Here is a 16,137-nt window from a genome sequence, read left to right on the forward strand (position 1 = left end):
ATGTCCTTTAGAACTGACATTGCATTTCAGCTGTGCCAGGCACAATGTCAGAAAGGTGAGATTTATCATTTAATGGCACTAAGACTGGTTCTTTAGTCTATAATATTTTGGTCCTATTCCACACCTGACAGCAAATTCAGAAATGATTTAGTGGCTTTATAGGTCAAACTTTTTTAATAATTGAGTTTATCCTAAATCCAAAACAGTTCACTCAGTTGGACAAATCACACAGACTGTATTGTCACTCACATCACTTTTTTTGTCACTCTTAACAATAACTTGCTGATTTTAACCACTAACTCTCCCTCACTCCCAACTCTCTCAGAGAACAACTTGTTCTGAATATGAGATGCTAAATTTGGATCCTGTCAAGTCATGACAGTTCAGTATAAACTGTTCTGCAGTATTACTTATAAAAGCTTTTCCATTTCAAGAAATTTAAGATTTCTTTTAAAAAATCTATTTAAACCAGCATGTTTTAATGTCACTTTGCCAGGCAACATAAGAAGTAGTTACTCATCTTAAAGACCTGACATTTGTACTTTCAGCAGGAAAAATTCTTCTGCCTCTCAAGTGCAGAGATACTTGAAGTTTCCTTGCTGTAAATCTGTTGCGTTCTGTTGAGATCATCTTTTTTATCTAAAACCAAAATACACCCAGTTTTCTGGCCAGTTTGTTAAATTGCTGTCTCGTAGTCTAGTAGTGGTAATTCAAAACAGTGCAATATTTTCCACACAAAATGGAAAACTGTGTCCCTATAGAATGAAAACTGTGAAGGCAGCTCAGATGCTGGGTTTTCAGCACTGCCACTGGTGGCTGTGTTTCCTGTGAGATAAAATATGGCCAAGGAGGGGCATCCACTGGAATGTGATTTTAATTTGAAGAGAGCAGATGGAGGGGAAAAAAAGGTGGCCCATGTAAGTATAGGTAGAAAGATAGACTGGTTGATTACATATCTGCATGTAAGGTATGCCATGGAAGCAAGACTTTGGAATAGTGTGAGGGAAGGGAGAAGGACAGGGAAGGCAAAGGGTTCCCACCCTTTGAGCATTGCCATTTGGGCAGGTTTGGGCGTCTATCTTGGAGCATGTGGTTTAATACATTTAATTTGGGTTCTCTTTTCGTGCAGGGAAATGGATTTTGCTTTCACAGCCTCATAGCCCATCCTGTTGATCACATTGACCCTGGAGGAACACAGAGCAGACATGAAGCCTTCTGGACCCACAGTTGCGTCTTCCATAGCACTGATTCTGGAAAACACATGCTGAACAGTCATCAGTCCCTGAAGAGAGTGTGACTTTTACTTTCTCTTTTTTTTTTTTTCCTGGGCCACCCACTCCGTTGTTTTTCTCCACTGAGCGATAACTGACTCGTTAAGACTCAGCACCCAGTTGTCACTTGAGGAATGTACTGTGTCAAAGCCCTGCAGACTTCTGGATTTTGTTTTTCCTCCTCTTCTGCTTTCTCTGCTTACCTTTGGTTTTATTTATATATTTTGTTGTTGTCTCTCCTCATTCCTCTGGCTGTCACCGCTGCATCCCGGACAAATGAAGGTGACAGAGCACTACACATCTTACCATGGACGCCAGGCCAGGTGCCACAGCAAAGAACTCAGTTCCTGTGAGCTGCCTGTGTACATTGCTGAAGTGACATTTTACACTAAAGGTGCCATTGCAGTGATATAAATATATTTTTTTCCTTGAATGGATAATGGATTATTATCTCCTCCGAAAGGTGCGTACGTGTGCTTGTGTGCGTGTGTCGGCGTGCAAGTCACCTCCTGTGTAGAACTGCCTGTGAACGTGCCCCAAACACCTCTGTCCTGTGAGACCAGGCTGACAGCTCATGTCTGAAATGATAACAAGAACACACACATTAAGAAAGTGTTTAAATTTCTGTATCTGTAAGTGTATTTTTTAGCTGCCACACTAACGTTGTTGAGTAGTTCAGCAGCCTGAAACAGGGGCAATTTCAAGTTAGTTTTGGAGTAATGGATGCAGGATCTAAAGGGTGCTAAAGGTTCTTGTTAAGTGTTGTTTATTTGTACTAGTGCCCTGCTCATGACCAAGAACAACCAGTTTCTCAGTGGCAAGGTGGTGGAGGCAACACCTGCATCTCCATCCACTGGCAATCCTGAACTGAATTCTTACGTAGCCTTTTTTATCTTCAAAAATAGGATTTTAAAGACTTGTTGAATGCTAGCAAATATATGCAGTTCTTACATTCACAGAAGCACCTTGCTCTGTGTGCAACGTAATAATCAGAACACTTCCCTGGTTCCCAGCACAGATAAGGAACAAAAATGCAACAAGACCTGTAAAGTTAACAGTTAGCAGAGTTGTGCAGTGTGTCCTGTTCCTTGTGCAGTTGAAGGGCAGTTGAAGAGCGGCAGAAGACAGACACTCCATGGCCCAGGGAGCGTGCTGGCACTGCCTAGGAGAGCTTGCAGTGTTTGGGGAATTCACCCTGGTGTGCTGTGGGGCAGCTGGAGAGGAGCTGAGCGCCTGCACCCAGGGACACAGGGCCACCAGCAGCGGGCAGGGGACAGGTGGCCGTGCTGCCCACGTGGGCCAGGGGCTCTCGGGCACTTGTGGGGCAGCCTGGGCACTCAGCCCTGCCCAGAGCTGTGAGCTGGTGGCCTGAGGCTGCTCCTGTTCCCTCTTCCCCCCCTCGCTGACCCTCCGTGGTAATTCCTGCTCTGAAGGAGCAGCAGCAGGGCTGGCAGGGGAGTGAGGGCAGCTGGGCATGGTGGGCACCAGGATGTGCCAGCTGTGCCTGGCAGAGGTGGCCACCACAGAGAGGCTGGGCCACCACAGGCTGCTCCAGACACTGCTGCCCTCGGGGACAGGCCAGCTTGTCCCCCACGACGAGTGTGTTCAATTGTCCTGCTCACACACCAATGGTTGATGTTTGTCCGGGTTTCTTGCTGTGCTAATTTTGTGATGGATCTTATGTATTAAAAATATATATGTATAAAATACAAAAAAAAAAAAAAAAAAGCTGGTAAGTAACCAGTAAACAGGACTTAAAAAGCAGTATTTTTCTTTTATGTGACATTTTCATAACCAGAAAAAAAAATCTGAAATACTAATCAGACAAATAAAAAGAGAGTGCATTTATTTTTTTGTATCACTGCAAGTATGTTGGAATATGCAAGGACTGTGTAAATTAGAATGTATGAGGCATATTATAATTTAGTTCATACTGAAAAAATCTAACAGCATTTCTTGGTTCGTGCATTTGAACGATCTCTGGGTTAGATATATAGATTTTTCTATTTTGTTTTAATTTGTAATTTTTTTCTCCCTCCGTGAATTTTAGGTACACATAACTTATGTCATTTATTTATGGTCTTTTATACCTAGTTTGTAAAATTGTAAAATAGCAAACAATGCAAACATTTGCATTTGAAAATAATAAAGTAGTTGCTGTACAAACCTGAAATGGACTATTTTCAATTATTGCATGTTGCTTTTAATTTAAAGTTTATGCACAACAGATACAGATGGAGAATTCAGAGTAACAATCCTGGTGTTTGCCCCAGAGGGGTTTATTCTCTTCAGCAGATTTCAGATTGCCTTGCTTCTGTCCCATGAGCCACGGTGTTTGTGATGTGGGAGGGGTGCTGCAGCCAGGCTGCTGAAATAATATCAGTGATCCTTTCTTGGAGACCAGGTGCTATCAATGGGAAAAACCTACAGGGCCATAATTTTTGCTATTTATGAGTGGAATTGGCTAGGGGTGGTGTCCCCCCCTGCTCCCCAGCTGGACCTTGCCTAAGGTCAGGTGTCCTTGGCAGAACTCCTGCAGTTATCCCCGTGTCCTTTGGGCCAGGCTGTCACCCCTCCTGTGCAGCCATGGCCTTGCTGCTGTTACTGCCCACACTGCTCTGCTCAGGGGCTGCCTTTGCCTGTGCCAGGGCACTTGTGTTGGACACTCAAAAATGCAGAGGAACAGTTTCCATGAGGAGGCTCCCAGCCAGGAACCAAGCATGGATGTTGTGCAAAGGATGTCTTTAACTACCCAAATTACACATGGACACCATTCATGGCAGGCAAAGAAACAATGGTGGCTCTTGTAGAATTTTCCTTAAGATTTTGAGCTATTTGAGGAAGACTTTGAACCAAACGAATTGGGAATTCATTTGGTTTGTTAATGAATGATTAACAAACCAAATGATTTGTTAATCAAATCCAGTGATATCAGCAGAGCAGCACTGTGCAGTGCTGGTGCCCAAAAGCCCTGCTGCTAGCACTGGGTGGGTGTGATTTAAAAGCAAGTTCACCTCAGTAGCTGGGTGAGGAGGGCAGCCAGCTGGGCACCTCAGAGGTGCCTCTGAGGATTCAGCAGTTGGGTACTGAGGGAGATGTTTCATGGCTGGAGAAACAGATTCCATTTCTCACACACAAAGATGTTTCATTGTGAAATGAAAGAAGAACCTTTAAATCTTTTTTAAGAAACTGCTGTTTCAAAATGTCCATTGAGGTTTGAGCACTTGGGTCCTTCCCCTCCTTTTGCTGATTCTCTGCTCTTTCCCCCTTTTAGCTCCCAAATCTAAGAAATCATCCTCTGGTAACTTTTTACCCCAGAGCTTTCATTTACTTCCAAGTATATGGATTTTACTGAAAGATTTCCTTGCCAAAAAGACATTTTTTTCTCTCCCTGCCACTCATTCTTTCCACATATTTATACAGTAGCATGAGGCAAGTGAATCTATTTCCACATAAAGCCTATATATTTGCATTTCATTCATGGTGAACATCCCTGTCCTTGAGCTGAGCATGGAGTAGTGCAAAAAACAGATGTGGGGGCCACTGTAGACATGTCAGGAAAAGCAAAATGTTTTCTGACAATCGCAAAGCAAAAAAGAAAAAGGCTTGTTATGCTCTAAATCAGCAACATGATTAAAACTAGAGCTAGGTTTGAGGCCTTGACCTCAGTTATTTTACCCTTTCTCTTGAAGGGAAGTGCCCTTGGGCCATTGGCTGATCCTCTATTGAACGGGTTACAGACCCTGACACACCTTATTTCTGGCAGTGGCCCTGAACATAATTCTTTGTTTATAGGAGCCTCCAAGAAAGTTATATGAATATATAGACTTTTAAAAGTAAAATTAAAACTTAAAGCATTTCATTCCTACCAGTTTAGTAAAATGTGTTCTCCATGGGTGGATGGAGAGAGTAGCCACAGGAATATGCTACATTGCTTTCATACATATACATGTATTTATATATATGGGTCAATTATATCCCAGTAATCTGCTGTGGATTACTAGCCTTTCACCAGACCAAGAAAGATTATATAAATCCTTGTTTTTATAGTTCTCTTGAACTTATTCATTACCCTCTTCTATAAAATCTAGTAATTAATTAAATGGTCTGAGGCATTTTGAGACATTCATTTTTTGAAGACTGTTTTTAAAATTAAAAAACCCCACTGGACAGCAGAACAAAGCCATCATGAGTAACCCGGCTCCCCTCCAGTTTCTGCCGAGGTAACCAGCCTCCCCCAGGGTCAATAAGCATTTATAGGTGTGGGTAGATGCCTGCTGCCAGTTTTTAATGATGCTGCTTGGCAGAGGGGTGCAGCAGCTCAGGTAATAAACTCCCACTTCCCACTTGGATTTTCAGCCTTGCACTAAGCATCCTGCTGGTGGAATTACCTAAACTGCACTCTAATCACCTTGGGGAGGGACTTTTCAGAAGCCAACCATGACAGCAAGAAGCCACATGAATTCAGAGGGGCTGGAGAGCTGTGGAGGGGAACCTGCTGTGCTGCCCTGGTGCCTCATGCCCTGGAGCCTGCTGCAGTCTGTGCCCTGAGCCAGCCTTGGAGAGAGCTGCCTCTTCCCTCCTGCCTCCCCTGCTCTGAGGTAGCCCTTCCTCACCATGACCATGTCCCTGGGGTGGTGAAACTGTGTCCTGCCTCCTCTCCCAGACACCAAGGTCTGACAGGGTCTGAGCAGGTCCAAGGAGCCACAGGGACCCCAGGAGATGGCTCTGAGCTCACTGCAGGGCTGGGATGAGATCCCTCACTCAGGAACAACATCAGAGGTTGGGCTGCTCAGCAGCTCAGGCTGGACTAATCTCTCTGTTCTGGAAATGCACATAGCACTGGGCATTGGAGGTGCCAGTTTTCAGCAGGTTTAAATCCAAAACTCTTTAAGGATTCTAGCCTCAAGTTTTCAGAATGCTGTGGGGGCCTGTGCCCTCTCAGTGCCACATGCCAGTGGAGTCACCTGCAAACTGAACATGTGAGAATTCAGCACAGTAGTCCCCAGGGAGTGCCTGGTTCACCTGCTGAGCACATTAAGTTGTGTCTGAGACCTTACCCAGCCAGCAGATTCACAATGGGTAACTAGCATAAAACACCATTTACTTCCACCTTTTTGGAAAATTGTAAAAATTATGTTTGAAGAAAGTGCTTCTAAAAAAAGGGTTCAAATTGAATGTTGATATTCTTCCACAGTTACAGAGGCTGCTGGGTTGATTGAAGCAGCAGAAATGAATGGCCTAGGAAAGGTGACACTGACAATTAAGGAAATAAGGATAAATGAGTTGATCTGAGCCTGGAGGTGGTATGAACTGATTTTACTGGGAGTGCCCTGACTTGCATAATCTCAAAGATCTAGTCCTTATCTACGTGCCACATGAAACTTGGGTAATTCTGTTTGTATATTTCACCAGAAAATATATTTTCAATTGTGGTTTGACAATGACTCAAGCAGTGATAACACATTTAGGCTGGTCTTTTTGTCTGTTGATTTTTTTTAATGTTGCCATTACTCATACAAATATTTGAAGTACTTGTTGAACAATACAAAATAATGGTATCCAACAACAGACAGGAGGGTTTCCGTGGAGTCCTGCAGCTCCTGGCTTTGTCAGCTTCTGTTTTCAGGTTTGATGGCAGAGGGGTTTTATTTGCCCAAATGGTTGGGATTGCAGCATGACATCCTTAGAGACCATTTTTGTCATTTTTGCAGACTCTCCCAGTGCTCCGCTGTGCTCCTTGTGCCTGCAGGAGCCCTGGGAATGGCAGAGCCAGGATTAGCAGCCCTCAATAAGCTGCCTGCTGTGTTCTCAGCAGCACCAGCAGGGCAGGGCTGGTTCAGTGTTGGAGGTTCACCCACACTGATGCTGTCCCACACCGTTTCCCTGCAGGGTGGCTCTGGGGAAGGCAGGCAGGAGAGCCCAAGCAGTGGCAGCTGCTGAGCATTTACAGGCAGCAGCTCCACTTTTCCTGTGCCCAGAGACACTGCTCTCTTTAGTGTGGGTTCAAAAAGTGATGTCTGTAAGCTTTTCCACAGATGCTGCTTCACATTGCACCTGCCTTTGTCTTCACACCAGGCTGCACCCTGTTAGGAGCCACTTTTGACTTAGGCAGATTTTTGGAAATTATTAGTTTTGGAGCCAGTTTATCACCCTGAACAGGTGGAAGAGATCATCAACAATTTTTAATCAGCTTTGAAAGTGGGTGTAGTTGATCCAAGAACAAAAAAGCATTCACCAAGTACTAAATCCGATCAACCGTGGGTGACTGATTACTTTTAGCTTTCTTAATTGATTGACTGTGGCAGTTCTATGAAGGAGCTATTCTGAAACCCAAGGAAATCCACACAAGTGTTTCAATTCTTGGAATAACTTGTAAGTGATGTGTTAAACCTGTGTTTGTCTTCAACAGCACTGTGTGTTATAAGCCAAATATACAGATGGTTGTGCAAGAGCTCTGCTGGAATAATGGGTAGGTTTTTCCTCCTGCTTAGTAACAAGTTAAATGGTGGAAGGCATAGGTTTACGGATCCTTTGAAAAAAGTTTGAGGAGTTTTTCCCAGTTAAAAGCTCCTAGGAGATGCCTAGTAGCATCTAGCAATGGAATTTTCAAACAGAGGCTCCTTTCACCACAGCAAAGTAGCACAAAATCTACCTGCATCTGTCAGTGTGTAAGTGAAATTGCCTTTTACACATACATGTGCAGGAGAGGAGCTGTGTTCAGGCTGGCTGGGGTGGTGCAGCTCTGAGCACTGTGCTCAGCTCCTCGGTGTCCCTGGGGCAGAGCTGCCCTGCTGAGGACAGGCTGGACTCTGCACTGACACACAGAGTGGGCACACTGCTCTGAGGATGGGGCCTGAGCTCACTGTGCATGGCCTTATCTGTCCCAGGGCTACCCTTAGGACACAATTCAGGCAGGCTTTGTAGCACCAGTGTCAGATTTTTCCTGGTATTTTACCTCACTGACAGCTACTTTTACTCACAGAACTGAGAAGGAACCTGTCAAGTCCTGAAGTGTGACTTTCCCAGCAATGTGTTCTAGGGCAAATCATTAATGTCATTATTCTTTTGTTTTCAACACAGTGAGACAACTCCAGCTGGCAATGAATGTGCATAATACACAGGGATGCCTTTGGTATGATACAGAGCAGCCTGTCATAAGGTGACTCAGACCCAAAAAAAGGTACCAGCCCTCATTGAGCAGAGCTCAATCATCACCTTCAGCTCTCAGACCTGGCTGCTGGTAGGTTGGGACTAAGGTTCTTGTGGGTTGATTGAGAACTTTTTTAAAAATGCTTCTGAACCTGGGAATTCTGGTCAGTATTCTAACAATCAGAATCCCTGGGAACAATCACTTTCCCTGTAAAGCGCAGATTTATTCCTGGTTCAGCCCCTTTTTACTAATAACAGGAAGAAATTCCTTGGGAGTATATTAATAAAAAATATTATCTTTTTGTCATAAAACAATTAAGTCACATGAATATGTTCCTGAGCTGGGCTTGAGAGTTGGGGTGGGACTGTTGATGTATTAAAATGAAAGAAATTCAGTTGGCAAAATTCTTTCTCTGGGGCCACTTTTTACCTGTGAATAAGGGTAGTTTGGTTAAGGAAAAAGACAAATACACTCCTGACATTGGATCTTTTTGCTACCCTGACTGTCAGCTGCATTATTTTTGCTTCCATCTGTGGATAATACAACAGGTTTTCTTCAACATGCCCTTTTCAAGGTGTATAAAATCAGCAGTGGTCAATGTGCATCTAGCCTTTGCCAGCAATGGAAATTATCCAAGGTGTATCACAGCTGCTGGGCATCTTTTAATTGCAAGCACAATTACACTGCTCCCCTGCTCTTGGTTCCCCAGCCAGCAGCTGCTTGGAAGGGGAGAAAGAACTCACAAGGAGCAGTTCCCTGAGGATAAAAGGTGATTTCCCCCTTTTTGGGCTGGGTGGCAGGGCTGGGAGCTGTTATGGTATCAGGACATGCAAATGCTGTTTCCATGAGAATTAAATAGCTGAACTGACTCAAGTCCCTGCTGGCCTCACTGTGCTCCCAGGCTCAGCCAGGGATGCACCTGAGCCCTGTGTGTCCTGGGACATCCCAAGGGATGATGTTCCTGGGCTCAGATGTTGGGGAGCAGCAGTCCTGGTGCTTTTGTGGTACGTATGTTTTGTATCATAGCAAGCCTTTAGCTTGGCATTTGCTTGAGGAAAGCAGCAAGCAACAAACAAGTGTGGCTTAAATCAGAAACACCTGCAAAATTATGCAGGGTTTGTGTGTGTGTTTTAAATGAAAGTGGGGGCAAATTTTTTCTTGGCTTAGAGTTTTGCAGTTTGTTGAAAAATTACATGGTCTCCATTCCCTCCTTGCAAAGTTAATTGTTGTCAAACCCTGAGCCAACTGAAATAAGCTTTTGTTTCTCACAGTGGAGAAGAAAAGCTGAGCAGGATCTGTTTATGTTCTGAAAGCACACACAGCCAGTTCTGGGGCTGAGCTCTGGTTTGTGTTGCCTTGATCAAAGACACCAGATAGAGCAGCAGACAAAGCCTGGGCTGGGCTGGCAGTAGAGGCAGGAGATGCCCTTGGCAGGTTTTACCTGACATTCTCCTCTCTCCAGAAGCCTGCATGTTTTCATTGCATTAACTGTTCATTACTCCCCTCACTGTTACCAGCAGTGCCAGTGCTGAGTTTCTGCACCAGTGCTTGGGTCTCCATTCCCTCCATGCAGACAGCCTCAAGTCAAGCTCTGTCTGATGAAGTCCTGTTTTATTGGTTTGCTGATTGCTTCTTTACTACAACCATCCCAAATTAATCATACTTCCTGTTCTTCAGCTCCCATTTATATCTGTTTTTTATCTTTTCCATCATTAAACCTCCTTCATCCCTCACTCTTGAATCCCCACTGGTGAGGAGTTTCCCTATTCCCAAAGCACTGTGAGTTCCTGAGACCACAGCAGTCTCAGGGCTGGAGAGGTTTATTCTTGTGACAATGACAAGTGCAGTGGCATCACTACAGCACCTACTGCCCATACAGACACATTTCAGGGGAAAAAGGAAAGCAGCTCTCCTTAAATTGCTGAGGGAATAAGGACAATGTGCTGCTGGGCACTGGAATGCTTCCTCCCTTTGCTCTCTAACAAAGCATTTGTCAAACCCAGCACGTTCTGCTGTGTGTGGTTCATGTCCTGAGGAGGAATTTGCCCCCCATGTGTGACTGAGGAGCATTATGTGGTATTGTCAACACACACAGGGCTGCCCAGGCACTTCCAAGTGCTCGCATAATCCAAACAGCTCCTCAGCACAAGAAAAGCCACCAGATGATTTTTGTAATTCTAACTCTTATTTTTTAGCCAGAATAGAAATCTTTTTGTTCACTCATCCTTTTCCTTATTTGGTCTAATTTTATTGATTGTTGAACAAACTTGTACTAATGCTAAGCCCTTTCTGCTTGTATTAAAAAAGGGATTTCCATGGGCTTATAAGCTTGCCTTTTTGAATCAGAATGCCATGTTGGTTTATCTCATAATCTTTAATATCTCATTACCAGCAGGAACAGCATATGGAATCTTAAATTGAGCAACTGAAGGTCTTGGTTGTGAACAAATTGTGTTCATTGTAAAGTCTGAATCTGTGCAGAAAATTCCCCATGCCTCTCCCATAGGTAGCTGCATGAACTGCATTCATCCTGCAGATGCAATGGCTTGCAGTGCAGTGTTTACCAAGAGCAATGTCAGACTGGTGGGACTGGAGCTGCTCTGTTTCATTTGTTTCATTTTGCACCTTTTTCTCTCCTCTTTGGATTCAAGTCCTGGGGCTTTTCAAGTGGAACCCAGCTAAAGCAGCTGCCTTTCAGCTGTGCTCCCTTGTAGATGATATCTGATATCGATGGTGCTGCTCTTGCTGTTTATGTATCATTTTGTAAACTAAAAGGTATTGTTTTAATGGATTTGCTGAAGAGCACAGCCAAGCATTCAGCTCATGAACTGTCCTCTTTGATTCATTGCTATTTGAAATTCAGTGTGTGACTGATCAACTGGGTTGCATAGAATTTTTTTCTTTATGTTGCCTGAATCAATCAAACTTTCTCAGTGAGAAACTGTAATTTAAAAGAAAAACACACAAAACTGAAAAACCCTATTTATATTCTAAAACCTGGATTTTTAGGAGTGCAAAGAGCATTAAAGAAGACTTAAGAAGTCAGCTGGAGTTTTGCTGGCATGAAATAGCACAGAGTTAGTGCAGTTTGTCTTACAGCACTTTAGTTCAGTCCCAGCATTGTAAGCAGGTATAAATCTGAGCAGCCCTGATGAGTGAGGAGGTTGTCTCTGCTTCAGTCTGGTCTCCAGGCTGTGAAAAGTTGGTCTGAAATGAGGAGGCAGCTGGGACAGAGCTGCAGCCAGGCTGAGAAACAAAAGGGAGGCCAAGAAAGAGGAGGAGAAAAAAGGCAGAGGAAAAACTTCTAACAAAAAACATGGAAAAAAACATGTTACAAACTTTTTCAAAGTGGAGAATGTGCTCATTTTTAGAGCTGTCACAATGAAAAACTGAGTCACAAATGAACAGTATTCTCTTCTCTGGTGAATTAAAATCATATAACTATGTTTACTAAGTGCCAAAAGAAAAGATAAGCTAAGAACATAAAGTTTGTTGTGTGTTAAGGAGTTCAGAACACAGACAATAGACCCAAGACATCTCTGGCTATGGCCTGAGGAGTGCATTTTTGTAATGCATTGCATATGTCCTTCCATGCACATCTGATCTGGGGCTGGCAGTCTGGGCTGTTATTTCACTTGATTTGTATATTTTAAAAGCCCCAGCTCCTTCCTCACTGAAGATGAGGAGATTATTTTTTTATATCTGTTTTAATTGGACACAAGTAAAGCAGATTCCTGACAAAGCAAAAATCCAAACATTTTTCTTTCTGTTGCTTTTTAGAGAACAAATATTTTTAAGGGTTCAGAGGGCTCTGCAAGTCAAGTGTCAGAACTTGAAATGAGAAAAGGTGGGAGATAGAGGGAAAATTGTGATGAAAAAGGATGACAGAGTCTGGCTGGGGAAAGCAATAATGGATATGGGTAGAATGAAAGGACTGAGCCCTTGGCTGGTGTTAATTGGTCCAACTCCTCTAAAGTTGGTAGAGGATTGATTCACAGCAGTTGTAATCCTCAAGTTAAATCCCAGCCCCACTGGGAGTTTTATCATTGTCTTCAAAAGAAGAAAGATTGTAACCCGTATGTTATTTTATTCAGTTATCCGGTGAATCTCTTCACAGCAAAAGAACTGGGCTCAGCCAGCTCTTCCCTGGGGGAGGAGTGGGGGTCAGAGTGCTTTAGGAGCTAGAAATGTGGAACTAGCTCTCTGCAAAAATTGTAAAAAACCTTCCAAACAAGCCTTTGTCTCATCTTAGTAGTTGATGCTTTTTCACAGCTACTATTCAAAACTGCTGAACTGCAAAATTTTCAAATCCAAGCCAGGTGAAAACTTCAGCTCTTGGCTCGTTTCCTGGGAAGAGTTTGGGTCTGTGTCCAACCTCCAGCAATGAATGCTGTGTTTGCACAGGGCCATGGCAGACAGCTGAGCTCCTGCTCACAGACACAGGAGCAAGGCACAGAGCTCATTTGCACTACGTGGTGTGCATGGGAAGCAGTTGTTGATCCTGGCTTATCAGAGGGCAAATTCAAGGAATACAAACTGTAAGGTGTATACCAGGTCAGGTGATGGGGAATGATGAGATTTAATGACAAAAAGTACAGTCCTTGGCTGGACAAAATCTCTGCCTGAAGGAGTCAATGTGGGATTGGCCTTTGGCTGTCCCTAAGCACCACTGCTGATATTTCAGAGGTGCCAGAGGCTGCACAAACCCTAAGGGACAGAAAAACAGCATAAAGCTCCTATTTTGCATATTTTGTGGGTTTTTTCCCATGCCTTGTAACTATTGAACCATCAGAAAGCTGCTTTTAGGTTGCTATTCAGACTTGGTTTGGCAGTTTCAAGCTTAGCCTCCTAATTAACTACGTGGAGTTGCAACCTGTGTATGCAGAATATTGACACATTCCTAATTATCTTACTCATGTATGAGGAATTTAAGATACTAAATTCAACTTCCCCTAGGATTAAACTTGGCTCTGTTCCTCAGGCTCTGGCTGAAACAGTGCAAGGAACATCAAAATCCCACTGTCAACACCGCAGAGATCCACACAAAGCCAAGACAAACTCCCCTCAGAGCCCAGCACACATCCGCACACGACTGCATGGGAAACAGGCACAGAAAAGCAGTTTATACATGGCTCAGAGATGAGGATATTCCTGGGGAGGACTGGCTTGCTTGCTCTGAGTCTTTTTCCTGAAAATTTGTTTCTTTTTCTGTTATTGAAAAGAAATGACTGGATAAAGAGCAAACTCCCCTTTGTCATAGAAAAGCGGTCTCTTAAGGTGGCGTTGACAAAATATCTACTGTTTGGGGATGTTCTGGTCAAAAGTAGATTTGAAATTAGAATACAAATTTTTTGGCAGGAATTCACTTGGTTTTTATGTGTTGAAAATAAGCCAGAGTAGTAACTGCTATGCCAGAGAAGTGGTGTTTTAAGGGCTTTCTTAAAGCAAAAGAGAAGAGATTATTTTTTGTCCTCTCGGTGTTTTCTTTGCATTTTTTTTTTTTATTTTCTGGTGAACCATTCCCCTGAAATAGTTTCTCAGCTTTTACTCCATGCAGTTGTGGCCTTCTCAGCATTACCTTTAGTTGTATTTCCCCTTTGCTCCTGTACTGACTTTGTAGCTAGATTTTCAATTCCTTCCTTGGTCAGATTGCTGCCAATCCCTGTAGTGTCTGAGAGCTGCAGTAGTTCATCCCACGATTGTTTTCTGTAATTGTGTACCAAATAGAGGCTGCTGTTGTGTTTGATGAGGAGTGAACAGTGGTGCACAGCCATCATTTCCTGAGAGCTCACTGTAGAGTTCCTGAGTGGGCAGCATTCTTGCAGAGGTGAGGGTAAGGCTCTGCCTCCAGCTGTAGCTTTCCAGCTCTAGAAACCTTTGTGGGCAGGGGAAGAACAGGAAGAGAAAATAAAAAATAACCAGAGAGATCAGAACTGTATATTCAGATTCCACTTTTTTTTTTTTTTTTTCTTTGCATGCATGGTCACAGCAAGCCTGAGTCTGTGAATAGATGGGCTGAGACCCCAAAGGTGTTTTACTTGCAAATTGTATCTAGGAATTTCAGTTGGGAGTTATTAGTGAAGGGCACTTTGGGGGGTTTGCCTGCATACCAGAACTGTCCAGGCATCTGATTGACTTTGTATGAGGACAGGAGAGTTGAGGAGAGCAGAGGCCCTTGTGGCACCCTGTCCTTCCTCTGTTCTTCTGTTGTTCCACCAGCTACCCCTGTGCTTGGGGCTGCTAGAGCCTGGTGGAGAGGCCATTAGTTAGGACAGTCTCGTAATTCAGCATGGATCAGCACCATAGCCCTGAGAGTCAACGTGGGCAGCTTGAGTCCAGCAAAAAGTTCAGAATGCTGATGTGGACTGGAAGCCACTGACCATCAAATTGCCACAACTTTAACAAAGACAAGCAAAGAGCTGGAGTCAAGCTTAGCCTGGCACATGGATCCTTCTCATGGCTGCTACTGAGCTGGCTCTGGAGAAATGGGTCACCAAAGCCTGGACACTGCTGCAGCTATCAATGCTGGTAAATAGCTGAAACCCTTTAATTCTGTCCAGCTTAGGGGAGTTAAAAATTCCATCACATCACACCACAGTTTCCTCTTCGTGCTGCACAGGCACTCCATAAATCCACACAGCTCTCTCCCTCTTATCTGAATCGCAATGCAGTTATTAAACAAATTGTAAGTCTATTTCATATCCTTTTTACAACTTTGAAAACTGCACAATATAAAGCTTAATAAAAGCTGAATGCTCCAAAACTGCTCTTAGAACTGAAAATATGACTACATCAAAAGACTTTACAAGGGCAGGATTTTAATGGCTGAATAATATGCTGGAACAGAGCAGTAATTTCTTCTCGAATGCTGGGATGAATTATTTATGCTTTGACAATATTATGTGTCTCTAAAGCAGCTTTTAGTTATTCGCCTATTGGAGGACACAGCTGATCCTGCTGCCCACTCTTGTAATTACATTAACCTCTTGACACTACATGACAAGCTTTTCCTGTGAACTACAATCAATAGCCCATAACTGCTACCTATTTAATAGGGCCATGGTTACACTTCAGTTCAGATATAATTAGCTCTTTCCCCCCTTCCTCTTTTAACAGAGTGTGGAAAAAGCCCATGTTGTTTAAATTAAAAAAAAAAATACACACAACAAAATAAGGGTCTGTGTCCAACAGAATAAAAGGAAAAGGATAAAAGCATTCAAATCACTGAATAGGCAAGTAATATGTTCCCTGAGTTTGGTTCAGAAATGTGCAGCCCCTCCATTAGTTCACATCTGCATTTAAAAGGAAGGGGAACCCATAGCCCAGGAGGATTTTTAGGAATCATTTGCAGAAGTGTTGGTACAGGTGGGCAAGGCTGTGGCAGGATACAGTTGAAGCACAGGCTGATAATGAGATAAAGCAGCTTCGTGTCCTCTCTGTTTCACCTGGCTTTCACTTGTCATTGCATGCTATTGGAGCTGCCTTGTCTCAGGGATGTATTTAGATTGAGATAAATACTTACAGGGCCTGAAATGAAAGTGTTTGACTAATTGTGTTAACACCTTCAAACAAGTAATGCTTTCTTGAAGCTAATCTTTTTGCTGTTATGGACAATTTGAACAGACTAATGGATACAAAATGAAAGAGATTGATCTTCATCTTGATGTAATAGAAGTTACCTGTCATGGGGCCTTTAAAACACCTTTTCCTTCC

The 16,137-nt window shown here is 43.3% G+C and overlaps 1 protein-coding gene across 1 annotated transcript in view; it reads left to right on the plus strand.

Annotated features, from left to right (window-relative positions):
• The window catches only part of EPHA4 (EPH receptor A4), a 104,846-nt gene extending 101,402 nt beyond the window's left edge, over positions 1-3,444 (plus strand). The window contains exon 18 of the mRNA XM_059478900.1: positions 1,130-3,444. The gene's annotated coding sequence lies outside the window, so the exon portion shown is untranslated. The remainder of the gene's footprint in view (positions 1-1,129) is intronic.
• Positions 3,445-16,137: the final 12,693 nt, after the last annotated feature.

The sequence above is a fragment of the Ammospiza nelsoni genome, chromosome 10, assembly GCF_027579445.1.
Source record: "Ammospiza nelsoni isolate bAmmNel1 chromosome 10, bAmmNel1.pri, whole genome shotgun sequence".
Lineage (NCBI taxonomy): Eukaryota > Metazoa > Chordata > Aves > Passeriformes > Passerellidae > Ammospiza > Ammospiza nelsoni.